The sequence below is a fragment of the Triticum dicoccoides genome, chromosome 4B (assembly GCF_002162155.2).
Source record: "Triticum dicoccoides isolate Atlit2015 ecotype Zavitan chromosome 4B, WEW_v2.0, whole genome shotgun sequence".
Lineage (NCBI taxonomy): Eukaryota > Viridiplantae > Streptophyta > Magnoliopsida > Poales > Poaceae > Triticum > Triticum dicoccoides.
Window position 1 is genome coordinate 41,943,129 of NC_041387.1, and position 15,396 is coordinate 41,958,524.

Sequence of the window (15,396 nt, forward strand, 5' to 3'; positions counted from 1 at the left end):
AGAAGCACCATGCTGCTATTGGATATACTCTGGATGATCTTAAGGGCATTAGTCCCACTCTATGCCAACACAAAATAAAATTGGAAGAAGATGCTAAATCAGTTAGAGATCATCAATGACGGTTAAATCCTAAGATGAAAGAAGTGGTAAGAAAGGAAATACTAAAGCTCCTTGAGTCAGGTATAATTTATCCCGTTGCTGATAGTCAGTGGGTAAGTCCTGTCCATTGTGTCCCTAAGAAGGGAGGTATTACTGTCGTTCCTAATGATAAAGATGAATTGATTCCGCAAAGAATTATCACAGGTTATAGGATGGTAATTGATTTCCGCAAATTAAATAAAGCTGCCAAGAAAGATCATTACCCTTTACCTTTTATTGATCAAATGCTAGAAAGACTATCCAAACATACACATTTCTGCTTTCTAGATGGTTATTCTGGTTTCTCTCAAATACCTGTGTCAGCGGACGATCAAGCAAAGACTACTTTTACTTGCCCTTTCGGTACCTTTGCTTATAGACGTATGCCTTTTGGTTTATGTAATGCACCTGCTACCTTTCAAAGATGCGTGATGGCTATATTCTCTGACTTCTGTGAAAAGATTTGTGAGGAATTCATGGATGATTTCTCCGTTTATGGATCCTCTTTTGATGATTGCTTCAGCAACCTTGATCGAGTTTTGCAGAGATGTGAGGACACTAGTCTCGTCTTGAATTGAGAGAACTGCCACTTTATGGTTAATGAAGGCATTGTCTTGGGGCATAAAATTTCTGAAAGAGGTATTGAAGTTGATAAAGCTAAAGTTGATGCTATTGGAAAGATGCCATGTCCCAAGGACATTAAAGGTATACGAAGTTTCCTTGGTCATGCTGGTTTTTATAGGAGGTTCATTAAGGACTTTTCTAAAATCTCTAGGCCTTTGACTAATTTATTACAAAAAGATATTCCTTTTGTCTTCGATGATGATTGTGTAGAAGCATTTGAAATACTTAAGAAAGCTTTGATCTCTGCACCTATTGTTCAGCCACCTGATTGGAACTTACCCTTTGAAATTATGTGTGATGCTAGTGATTATGTTGCAGGTGATGTTCTAGGGCAAAGAGTTGATAAGAAATTAAATGTTATTCAATATGCTAGTAAGACTCTAGACACCGCTCAGAGAAATTATGCTACTACTGAAAAAGAATACTTAGCAGTTGTATTTGCTTGTGATAAGTTCAGACCTTATATTATTGATTCTAAAGTAACTATTCACACTGATCATGCTGCTATTAAATATCTTATGAAAAAGAAAGATGCTAAACCTAGACTTGTTAGATGGGTCCTCTTGCTCCAAGAATTCGACTTACATACTATTGATAGAAAGGGAGCTAAGAACCCCGTTGCAGACAACTTGTCTAGGTTAGAGAATGTTCTTCATGACCCACTACCTATTGATGATAGCTTTCCTGATGAACAATTAGTTGTCATAAATGCTTCTCGTACTGCTCCATGGTATGGTGATTATGCTAATTACATTGTTGCTAAATTTATACCACCTAGTTTCACATACCAGCAAAAGAAAAAGTTCTTTTATGATTTAAGACTTTACTTCTGGGATGACCCACACCTTTATAAAGAAGGAGTAGATGGTGTTATTAGACGTTGTGTACCTGAGCATGAACAGGAACAGATCCTACGCAAGTGTCACTCCGAACCATATGGAGGACACCACGCTGGAGATAGAACTGCACATAAGGTATTGCAATCCGGTTTTTATTGGCCTACTCTCTTCAAAGATGCTCGTAAATTTGTCTTTTCTTGTGATGAATGTCAGAGAATTGGTAATATTAGTAGACGGCAAGAAATGCCTATGAATTATTCTCTTGTTATTGAACCATTTGATGTTTGGGGCTTTGATTATATGGGACCTTTTCCTGCCTCTAATGGTTATACACATATTTTAGTTGCTATTGATTATGTTACTAAGTGGGTAGAAGCTATTCCAACTAGTAGTGCTGATCATAACACCTCTATTAAGATGCTTAAAGAAGTTATTTTTCTGAGGTTTGGAGTCCCGAGATACTTAATGACTGATGGTGGTTCACATTTTATTCATGGTGCTTTCCGTAAAATGCTTGCTAAGTATGATGTTAATCATAGAATTGCATCTCCTTATCACCCACAGTCTAGTGGTCAAGTAGAATTGAGTAATAGAGAGCTCAAATTAATTTTGCAAAAGACTGTTAATAGATCTAGAAAGAATTGGTCCAAGAAACTTGATGATGCATTATGGGCCTATAGAACTGCATATAAGAATCCTATGGGTATGTCTCCATATAAAATGGTTTATGGAAAAGCATGTCACTTACCTCTCGAACTTGAACATAAGGCATATTGGGCCATTAAAGAGCTCAATTATGATTTCAAACTTGCCGGTGAGAAGAGGCTATTTGACATTATCTCACTTGATGAATGGAGAACCCAAGCTTATGAGAATGCCAAGCTGTTTAAAGAAAAAGTTAAAAGATGGTGTGACAAAAGGATACAAAAGTGTGAGTTTAATGTAGGTGATTATGTGTTGCTATTCAACTCTCGTTTAAGATTTTTTGCAGGAAAACTTCTCTCTAAATGGGAAGGTCCTTACGTTATCGAGGAGGTCTATCGTTCCAGTGCCATAAAAATCAACAACTTCGAAGGCACAAGTCTGAGGGTGGTGAACGGTCAAAGAATCAAACATTATATCTCAGGTAATCCTATAAATGTTGAAACTAATGTTATTGAAACCGTAACCCCGGAGGAATAGATAAAGACACCTTCTAAAATGTTTCAGACTCCAAAAAGGAATAGGTATGTGGTACGGTAAGTAAACCAATTCCAAAACAGTTCTAATAGAATTTTTTCTTTGTTTTGGAATATTTAAGAAAATAGGACAATAAGTAGTCCGGGAAGGACACGAGGCCTCCAGGAGGGTGGAGGGCGCGCCCAACCATACTGGGCGCGCCCCCTGCCTCGTGGGCACCTCGTGTGCTCTCCGGACTCCGTTTTCTTGCACGATACTTCTCTTGGTCGGTAAAAATTCGTTATATAATCTCCCGAAGGTTTTGACCACCGTATCACGCAAAAGTCTTCTGTTTTTGTTTCGAGCTGTTTATGTTACAGATTTAGAGCAAGATGTCTTCTCAAGAGTCGGTCGGGGAGAGTCGGGTGTCTCACCCGACACCGGGTCCAGGAGCAAACAGCGATGCTTGTCACTTTGGGCCATCAACAGAGGACGAGATGGAAGCCGACTTGAAAATGATAGATGCCATGGAGGAGGATCAAGAAGTTACCTCTCGCTTCTAAGCAGGCTCCATGATGGGCGAACTACAGAGCTCAGCAATTCCAAACTCGGTCATCCCTTCCAATGTTAAATTTCTTTCTTATGAAAATATGAAAAAGAATGTCACTTGTTCTCCAGAAGCTATGCAACATCCTTGGGTAAAAGGAGCCTTAGCCGTCACGGGTAAGCTCCGCAAGGAAAATATGGACCTCAAGCAACGAGTCAAAAAGCTTGAGGAGGAGAATCGTATCCTGAGGGGCATCATCGCCAAGAAGATCACAACACCAACTCTGAAGAAGGAGACATAATCACATGGGTATGGGCACTCCCCTTGGCAACTGCCAAGCTTGGGGGAGTTGCCCCGGTATCGTATCACCACCACACTCCTATCTTTACCGTTTTACTTAGTTCGATCCTTTTGGTAATATCTTGATCTAGTAGAATAAAGTTTTGGTATTATTTAGTTATGAGTTTTACTTTGTGATCCCTCTATGTAATCGAGTCCGTGAGCTATATATAATAAAGATTAGTGTTGAGTCAAGGGCTTTGCTATCTTGCTAATGATCTTGAGAAAATAGAAAGAATAAAAAGAAATAAAAGAGTTCATATTTATCTTATGGATAATAATGACTTCACATATAAAGAGTATGAGGCTTAAAAATTGTTGGAAGTTGGCAAACATAGTTTTGGTCATCGTTGCAATTAATAGGAAGTAATAAAGAAAGAGAGGTTTTCACATATAAATATACTATCTTGGACATCTTTTATGACTGTGAGCACTCATTAAAGTATGACATGCTAAAGAGTTGATGTTAGACAAGGAAGACAATGTAATGGGTTATGTTTTCTCACATCTTAGTTAAAATATATTGTCATGGATCGTCCAACATGTTGAGCTTGCCTTTCCTCCTCATGCTAGCCAAATTCCTTGCACCAAGTAGAGATACTACTTGTGCTTCCAAATATCCTTAAACCCAGTTTTGCCATGAGAGTCCACCATACCTACCTATGGATTGAGTAAGATCCTTCAAGTAAGTTGTCATGTTGCAGGCAATAAAAATTACGCTCTAAATATGTATGACTTATTAGTGCGGAGAAAATAAGATTTATACGATCGTGTGATATGGAAGTAATAAAAGCGACGGACTGCATAATAAAGGTTCATATCACAAGTGGCAATATAAAGTGACGTTCTTTTACATTAAGATTTTGTGCACCCAACCCTAAAAGCACATGAAAACCTCTGCTTCCCTCTGTGAAGGGCCTATCTTTTACTTTATGTCTTTTACATTATGCAAGAGGCAAGGTGATCCTCACCTTTCCCTTTTTTCATTTTCTCCTTTGGCAAGCACCTCGTGTTGGAAAGATCCTGATATATATATCCAATTGGATGTAAGTTAGCATGAACTATTATTGTTGACATTACCCTTGAAGTAAAACATTGGGAGGCAACACTATAAGCCCCTATCTTTCTCTGTGTCCGATTAAAACTCCAGAACCATAAGTATTGCGTGAGTGTTAGAAATTGTAGAAGACTATATGATAGTTGAGTATGTGGACTTGCTGAAAAGATCTATTATTGACTCTTTCCGATGTTATGATAAATTGCAATTGCTTCAATGACTAAGATTATCGTTTGTTAGTTCTCAATGAAGTTTTTGAATCATACTGGACATTGTGAATAGATTGTTACTTGAGCATAAGAAATCATATGACAAAATCTATGTTTGTTGTTGTTATAAGAATGATCATGATGCCCTCATGTTTGTATTTTATCTTTATCGACACCTCCATCTCTAAACATGTGGACATATTTTTCGATTTCGGCTTCCGCTTGAGGACAAGCGAGGTCTAAGCTTGGGGGAGTTGATACGTCCATTTTGCATCATGCTTTTATATTGATATTTATTGCATTATGGGCTGTTATTAGACATTATGTCACAATACTTATGGCTATTCTATATTATTTTACAAGGTTTAACATAAAGAGGGAGAATGCTGGCAGCTGGGATTCTGGGATGGAAAAGAGGCAAATATTGGAAACCTATTCTGCACAGCTCCAGAAGTCTTGAAACTCCACGAAAGTCATTTTTGGAATTAATAAGAATTATTGAGCGAAAGAAGTACCAGAGGGGGCCCACACCCTGGCCACGAGGGTGGGGGCCCCTTGCCTCGTGGGCCCCCTGGTGGCCCTCCGGTGCCCATCTTCTGCTATATGAAGTCTTTTACCCTGGAAAAAATCATAAGCAAGCTTACGGGACGAAACTCCGCCGCCACGAGGCGGAACCTTGGCGGAACCAATCTAGGGCTCCAGTGGAGCTGTTCTGTCGGGGAAACTTCCCTCCGGGAGGGGGAAATCATCACCAACGACCCTCTCATCGGGAGGGGGTCAATCTCCATCAACATCTTCACCAGCACCATCTCCTCTCAAACCCTAGTTCATCTCTTGTATCCAATCTTTGTACCCAAAACCTCAGACTGGTACCTGTGGGTTGCTAGTAGTGTTGATTACTCCTTGTAGTTGATGCTAGTTGGTTTATTTGGTGGAAGATCATATGTTCAGATCCTTAATGCATATTAATTAATACCCCTCTAATTATGAACATGAGTATGCTTTGTGAGTAGTTACGTTTGTTCCTGAGGGCATGGGTGAAGTCTTGCTATTAGTAGCCATGTGAATTTGGTATTCGTTCGATATTTTGATGAGATGTATGTTGTCTCTCCTCTAGTGGTGTTATGTGAACGTTGACTACATGACACTTCACCATTATCTGGGCCTAGAGGAAGGCATTGGGAAGTAATAAGTAGATGATGGGTTGCTAGAGTGACAGAAGCTTAAACCCTAGTTTATAAGTTGCTTCCTAAGGGGCTGATTTGGATCCATATGTCTCATGTTGTGGTTAGGTTTACCTTAATACTTCTTTTGTAGTTGCGGATGCTTGCAATAGGGGTTAATCATAAGTGGGATGCTTGTCCAAGAAAGGGCAGCACCCAAGCACCGGTCCACCCACATATCAAATTATCAAAGTAACGAACGCGAATCATATGAGCATGATGAAAACTAGTTTGACGATAATTCCCATGTGTCCTCGGGAGCGCTTTTCTCATTATAAGAATTTGTCCAGGCTTGTCCTTTGCTACAAAAAGGATTGGGCCACCTTGATGCACTTTATTTACTTTCATTGCTTGTTACCCGTTACAAATTATCTTATCACAAAACTATTTGTTACCTACAATTTCAGTGCTTGCAGAGAATACCTTACTGAAAACCGCTTGTCATTTCCTTCTGCTCCTATTGGGTTCAACACTCTTACTTATTGAAAGGACTACGATAGACCCCCTCTACTTGTGGGTCATCATCCCGCTGCAATGGGAGGGTAGGACAAAAGATGTCATGCAAGTTCTTTTCCATAAGCACATATGACTATATTCGGAGTAGATGCCTACATTACATTGATGAACTGGAGCTAGTTCTGTGTCACCCTATGTTATAACTATTGCATGATGAATTGCATCCGACATAATTATCCATCATTGATCCATTGCCTACGAGCTTTTCACATATTGTTCTTTGCTTAGTTACTTCTCCGTTGCCATTGTTATGATTACTACAAACCGCTATTGTTACTCTTGCCACCGTTACCGTTACTTCCATACTACTTTGCTACCAAATACTTTGTTGTAGATATTAAGTCTTTCAGGTGTGGTTGAATTGACAACTCAACTGCTAATACTTGAGAATATTCTTTGGCTCCCCTTGTGTCGAATCAATAAATTTGTGTTGAATACTCTACCCTCGAAAACCGTTGTGATCCCCTATACTTGTGGGTTATCACCCATCGTTCCGCCTCCGAAGCCAACTCCGAAGAAAAGGGGTATTCTAATTCTCAGTCCTTAAGATATGCAAGAGGCAAAGAAATCTATGAAAGAAAAGGGTATTAAAGATGAAGATGTTAAAAATTTACCACCTATTAAAGAAATACATTGTCTTGATAACCCGACACAGGTAGTAAAGATAATTTCTCTATATAGATTTGATGAATGTGATATTCCTCATAATAAGTCTGCTAGTCAATGCTTGGATGAGTTCGATAATTTTATTGTTAAACAAGAAAACTTCAATGCTTATGTTGCTAGACAATTGAAACTTAATGCTTATATGGTTGAACACTTGAGTGATTATATGTCTAGAGTTAAATGTGATCTTAAGCTTATTAGTAAACATGCATACATGGTTACCACTCACGTGGAACAAGTACTTAAGCACAAGATGATTTGCTCAATGAGTTAAATAATAAAAAGAATGACAATGTTGTTAGAGTTATGACTAGAGGTGGTAGAATCACCCAGGAACCTTTGTATCCTGAGGGCCATCCTAAAAGAGTTGAGCAAGATTCTCAGAGAACTAATATTGATGCACCTAGTCATTCTAAAAAAAGAAAAAGAAAAATGATAGGACTTTGCATGCTTCTAGTGAACCTGTTATAAACACACCTGAGAATCCCAATGATATTTCTATTTCTGATGCTAAAACACAATCTGTTAATGAACATGAACCTACTGTTAATGTGAATGATGATGTTCATGTTGATGCTCAACCTAGCAATAACAATATGTAGAAATTGAACCTGTTGTTGATCTTGATAACCCACAATCAAAGAATCAACGTTATGATAAGAGAGATTTTGTCGCTAGGAAGCACGTTAAAGAAAGAGAACCATGGGTTCAGAAACTCATGCCTTTTCCTCCCAAGCCATCTAAGAAAAAGGATGATGAGGATTTTGAGCGCTTTGCTAAAATGATTAGACCTATCTTTTTGCGTATGCGTTTAACTGATATGCTTAAAATGAACCCTTATGCTAAGTATATGAAAGATATTGTTACAAATAAAAGAAACATACCGTAAGCGGAAATTTCCACCATGCTTGCTAATTATACTTTTAAAGGTGGAATACCAAAGAAACTAGGAGATCCAGGAGTACCAACTATACCATGCTCCATTAAAAGAGACTATGTTAAAACTGCTTTATGTGATCTTGGGGCCGGTGTTAGTGTTATGCCTCTCTCTTTATATCGTAGACTTGATTTGAATAATTCGACACCTACTAAAATCTCTTTGCAAATGGCCGATAAATCAACCGCTATACCCATCGGTATTTGCGAGGATGTGCCTATTGTGGTTGCAAACATTACTATTTTAACGGACTTTGTTATTCTTGATATTCCCCAGGACGACAGTATGTCGATCATCCTTGGTAGACCCTTTTTGAATACTGCAGGGGCTGTTATTGATTTCAACAAAGGCAATGTCACTTTCCATGTTAATGGTAATGAGCATACGATACACTTTACGAGGAAACAACCTCAAGTTCATAGTATAAATTCTATTGGAAAAATTTCAACAATTACTATTGGGGGTTTTGAATTCCCTCTTCCGACTGCTAAAAAGAGATATGATATTCTTATTGTTGGGGACATGCATATCCCCATTGAGGTAACCTAGTGTTATTAGAAAATTCTTCGGTTTCATGTTATTCGGAAAAAGTTTGTTAACAAGACTTGATCAACCTTGTTAGTGGATTCCTTTTGATGAGCATGAGATGGATGAAATTAGAAAGCACAACTCTTTGTACCCTCCTTTTACTTTCTGTTGTTTAGATTAAATAAAGCAAAAATAGTATTTTCTGTCTATTTTCTAAATTATCCATGCAATAAAAAATACCCCGAAAATAAAAGTTTTCCAAATGTCCTGACATTGAAGTATGATTTTTTGTAGAATATTTAAGAATTTCTGGCACTCAGAACACACCAGGGGGACCCACCATTTGGCCACGAGGGCACAGGGCATGCCCACCCCCCGAGGTGCGCCCCTGCCTCGTGGGCCCCACGTGGCCCCCTCCACTTATTCCAGCGCCCACTCACTTTGTCTTCCTCCAGAAAAAAAATCATCCCATAGCTCAAACCCGTGTTCTAGCTGGTTTTGCTACCATTTTTGATCTCCTTGCTCAAAGCTCCATTCACAAAACTGCTTTGGGGGATTTGTTGGGGAACGTAGTAATTTTTAAAAAAATCCTACGCACACGCAAGATCATGGTGATGCATAGCAACGAAAGGGGAGAGTGTGTCCACGTACCCTCGTAGACCGAAAGCGGAAGTGTTATGACGACGCGGTTGATGTAGTCATACGTCTTCACGATCCGACCGATCCAAGCACCGAACGTACGGCACCTCCGAGTTCAGCACACGTTCAGCTCGTTGACGATCCCCGGACTCCGATCCAGCAGGGTGCCGGGGATGAGTTCCGGCAGCACGACGGCATGGTGACGACGATGATGTTCTACCGACGCAGGGCTTCGCCTAAGCACCGCAACGATATGACGGAGGTGGAATATGGTGGAGGGGGGCACCGCACACGGCTAAGGAACGATCACGAAGATCAACTTGTGTCTAGAGGTGCCCCCCTGCCCCCGTATGTAAAGGAACCAAGGGGGAGGGGGCGGCCGGCCAAGGAGGGCGTGCCAAGGAGGAGTCCTACTCCCACCGGGAGTAGGATTCCCCCCCTTCCAAGTAGTAGGAGTAGGAGTCAAGGAAAGGGGGAAGAGAAGAGAAGGAAGGAGGGGGCGTAGCCCCTCCCCCTAGTCCAATTCGGACTAGGCCTTGGGGGGGTGCCCAACCTCTCCTCTCTCTTTCCCCTAAAGCCCAATAAGGCTCATATACTCCCCGGTGAATTCCCGTAACTCTCCGGTACTCCGAAAAATACCAGAATCACTCAAAACCTTTCCGTACTCCGAATATAGTCATCCAATATATTGATCTTTACGTCTCGACCATTTTGAGACTCCTCGTCATGTCCCCGATCTCATCCGGGACTCCGAACTCCTTCGGTACATCAAAACTCATAAACTCATAATATAACTGTCATCAAAACCTTAAGCGTGCGGACCCTACAGGTTCGAGAACTATGTAGACATGACCGAGAACCGTTTCCGGTCAATAACCAATAGCGGAACCTGGATGCTCATATTGGCTCCTACATATTCTACGAAGATCTTTATCGGTCAAACCGCATAACAATATACGTTGTTCCCTTTGTCATCGATATGTTACTTGCCCGAGATTCGATCGTCGGTATCTCAATACCTAGTTCAATCTCGTTACCGGCAAGTCTCTTTACTCGTTCCGTAATGCATCATCTCGTAACTAACTCATTAGTCAAATTGCTTGCAAGGCTTATAGTGATGTGCGTTACCGAGAGGGCCCAGAGATACCTCTTCGACAATCGGAGCGACAAATCCTAATCTCGAAATACGCCAACCCAACAAGTACCTTCGGAGACACCTGTAGAGCACCTTTATAATCACCCAGTTACGTTATGACGTTTGGTAGCACACAAAGTGTTCCTCCGGTAAACGGGAGTTGCATAATCTCATAGTCATAGGAACATGTATAAGTCATGAAGAAAGCAATAGCAACATACTAAACGATCAAGTGCTAAGCTAATGGAATGGGTCAAGTCAATCACATCATTCTCCCAATGATGTGATCTCGTTAATCAAATGACAACTCTTTTGTCCATGGCTAGGAAACAAAACCATCTTTGATAAACGAGCTAGTCAAGTAGAGGCATACTAGTGACACTATGTTTGTCTATGTATTCACACATGTATTATGTTTCTGGTTAATACAATTCTAGCATGAATAATAAACATTTATCATGAAATAAGGAAATAAATAATAACTTTATTATTGCCTCTAGGGCATATTTCCTTCAGTATCCCACTTGCACTAGAGTCAATAATCTAGTTCACATCGCCATGTGATTTAACACCAATATTCACATCTGTATGTGATTAATACCCATAGTTCACATCGTCATGTGATCAACACCCATAGGGTTTACTAGAGTCAATAATCTAGTTCACATCGCTATGTGATTAAGACCCAAAGAGTACTAAGGTATGATCATGTTTTGCTCGTCTGTCACATTCAGAGCCGTATGTATTTTGCAAATATTCTATGTCTACAATGCTCTGCACGGAGCTACTCTAGCTAATTGCTCCCACTTTCAATATGTATCCAGATTGAGACTTAGAGTCATCTGGATCGGCGTAAAAGCTTGCATCGATGTAACTCTTCACGACGAACTCTTTTATCACCTCCATAATCGAGAAACATCTCCTTAGTCCTCACTAAGGATATTCTTGACCGATATCCAGTGATCTACTCTTAGATCAAAAATTGTATTCCTTTGCCAAACTCAGATCAAGGTATACAATAGGTCTAGTACACAGCATAGCATACTTTATAGAACCTATGACTGAGGCATAGGGAATGACTTTTCATTCTCTTTCTATTTTCTGCCATGGTCGGGTTTTGAGTCTTACTCAACTTCACACCTTTGCATCACAAGCAAGAACTCTTTCTTTGACTGTTCCATTTTGAACTATTTCAAAATCTTGACAAGGTATGTACTTATTGAAAAACTTATCAAACGTCTTGATCTGTCTCAATAGATCTTGATGCTCAATATGTAAGTAGCTTTACTGAGGTCTTTCTTTTTAAAGAACTCCTTTCAAGTACTCCTTTATGCTTTCCAAAAAAATTCTACATCATTTCTGATCTACAATATGTTACTCACATATATTTATCAGAAAGGCGGTAGTGCTCCCACTCACTTTATTGTAAATACAGGCTTCACCTCAAGTCTGTATAAAACTATATGCTTTGATCAACTTATCAAAGCGTATATTCCAACTCTGAGATGCTTGCACCAGTCCATAGATGGATCGCTGGAGCTTGCACATTTTGTTAGCATCTTTAGGATTGACAAAACCTTCTGGTTGCATCATATACAACTCTTCTTTAAAGAATCCATTGATGAATGCAATTTTGACATCCATTTGCCAGATTTCATAAAATGTGGCAATTGCTAACATGATTCGGACAGACTTAAGCATCGATACGAGTGAGAAAATCTCATCGTATTCAACACCTTGAACTTGTCGAAAACCTTTCGCAACAAGTTGAGCTTAGTAGATAGTAACACTACTATCAGTGTCCATCTTCCTCTTGAAGATCCATTTATTTAACATGGCTTGCTGATCATCGAGCAAGTCAATCAAAGTCCATACTTTGTTCTCATACATGGATCCCATCTCAGATTTTATGGCCTCAAGCCATTTCGTGGAATCCGGGCTCATCATCGCTTCCTCATAGTTCATAGGTTCATCATGGTCTAGTAACATGACTTCCAGAATAGGATTACCGTACCACACTGGTGCGGATCGTACTCTGGAATACCTACGAGGTTCTGTAGTAACTTGATTTGAAGTTTCATGATAATCATCATTAGCTTCCTCGCTAATCGGTGTAGCAATCACTGGAACTAATTTCTGTGATGAACAACTTTCCAATTTGGGAGAAGGTAAAATTACCTCATCAAGTTCTACTTTCCTCCCACTCACTTCTTTCTAGAGAAACTTCTTCTCTAGAAAGGATCCATCTTAGCAACAAATAACTTGCCTTAGGATCTGTGATAGAAGGTGTACCCAATAGTTACCTTTGGGTATTCTATGAAGACGCACTTCTTCGATTTGGGTTCGAGCTTATCAGGTTGAAATTTTTTCACATAAGCATCGCATCCCCAAACTTTAAGAAACGACAACTTTGGTTTCTTGCCAAACCACAGTTCATAAGGCGTCGTCTCAATGGATTTTGATGGTGCCCTATTTAAAGTGAATGCAGCTGTCTCTAATGCATAACCCCAAAATGATAGTGGTAAATCAGTAAGAGACATCATAGATTGCACTATATCCAATAAAGTACTGTTATGACGTTCGGACACACCATTAAGCTGTGGTGTTCCAGGTGGCATGAGTTTGTGAAACTATTCCACATTGTTTTAATTGAAGACCAAACTCGTAACTCAAATATTTGTCTCCGCGATCAAATTGTAGAAACTTCATTTTCTTGTTACGATCATTCTCCACTTCACTGTGAAATTCTTTGAACTTTTCAAATGTTTCAGACTTGTGCTTCATTAAGTAGATATACTCATATCTGCTCAATTCATCTTGTGAAGGTCAGAAAATAACAATACCCGCCACGAGCATCAACACTCATTGGACCGTATACATCGGTATGTATTATTTCCATCAAGTCAGTAGCTCGTTCCATTGTTCCGGAGAACGGAGTTTTAGTCATCTTACCCAAAAGGCACGGTTCGCAAGAATCAAATGATTCATAACCAAATAATTCCGAAAATCCATCTTTATGGAGTTTCTTCATGCGCTTTACATCGATATGACCCAAACGGCAGTGCCACAAATAAGTTGCACTATCATTATTAACTTTGCATCTTTTGGCATCAATATTATGAATATGTGTATCACTACGATCGAGATCCAACAAACTATTTTCATTGGGTGTATGACCATCAAAGGTTTTATTCATTTAAACAGAACAACAATGATTCTCTGATTTTAAAAGAATAATCGTATTGCAATAAACATGATCAAATCATATTCATGCTCAACGCAAACGCCAAATAACATTTATTTAGGTTCAACACTAATCCCGAAAGTATAGGGAGTGTGCGATGATGATCATATCAATCTTGGAACTACTTCCAACACTCATCGTCACTTCCCCTTCAACTAGTCTTTGTTTATTCTGTAACTCCTGTTTCGAGTTACTAATCTTAGCAACCGAACAAGTATCAAATACTCAGGGGCTACTATAAACACTAGTAAGGCACACATCAATAACCTGTATATCAAATATACCCTTGTTCAATTTGCCATCTTTTTTATCCACCAAATATTCAGGGTATTTCCATTTCCAGTGACCATTTCCTTTGCAGTGTAAGCACTCAATTTCAGGCTTTGGTTCATCTTTGGGCTTCTTCGTGGGAGTGACAACTTGCTTGTCATTCTACTTGAAGTTCCCCTTTCTTTCCCTTTGCCCTTTTCTTGAAACTAGTGATCTTGTCAACCATCAACACTTGATGCTCTTTCTTGATTTCTACCCTCATTGTTTTCAACATCACGAAGAGCTCGGGAATTGTTTTCGTCATCCCTTGCACACTATAGTTCATCACAAAGTTCTACTAACTTGGTGATGGTGACTAGAGAACTCTGTCAATCACTATCTTATCTGGAAGATTAACTCCCACTTGATTCAAGCGATTGTAGTACCCAGACAATCTGAGCACATGCTCACTAGTTGAGCGATTATCCTCCATCTTTTAGCCATAGAAATTGTTGGAGACTTCATATCTCTCAACTCGGGTATTTGCTTGAAATATTAACTTCAACTCCTGGTACATCTCATATGGTCCATGACGTTCAAAAACGTCTTTGAAGTCCCGATTCTAAGCCGTTAAGCATGGTGCACTAAACTATCAAGTAGTCATCATAGTGAGCTAGCCAAACATTCATAACGTCTGCATCTGTTCCTGCAATAGGTCTGTCACCTAGCGGTGCATTAAGGACATAATTCTTCTGTGCAGCAATGAGGATAAACCTCAGATCACGGATCCAATCCGCATCATTGCTACTAACATCTTTGAACATAATTTTCTCTAGGAACATATCAAAATAAACATATGAAAGCAACAACGCAAGCTATTGATCTACAACATAATTTGCAAAATACTACCAGGACTAAGTTCATGATAAATTTAAGTTCAATTAATCATATTACTTAAGAACTCCCACTTAGACAGACATCTCTCTAGTCATCTAAGTGATCACGTGATCCAAAACAACTAAACCATGTCCGATCATCACGTGAGATGGAGTAGTTTTCAATGGTGAACATCACTATGTTGATCATATCTACTATATGATTCATGCTCGACCTTTCGGTCTCTGTGTTCCGAGGCCATATCTGTATATGCTAGGCTCGTCAAGTTTAACCTGAGTATTTCGCGTGTGTAACTGTTTTGCACCCGTTGTATTTGAACGTAGAGCCTATCACACCCGATCATCACGTGGTGTCTCAGCACGAAGAACTTTCACAACGGTGCATACTCAGGGAGAACACTTCTTGATAATTTAGTGAGAGGTCATCTTAAAATGCTACCGTCAATCAAAGC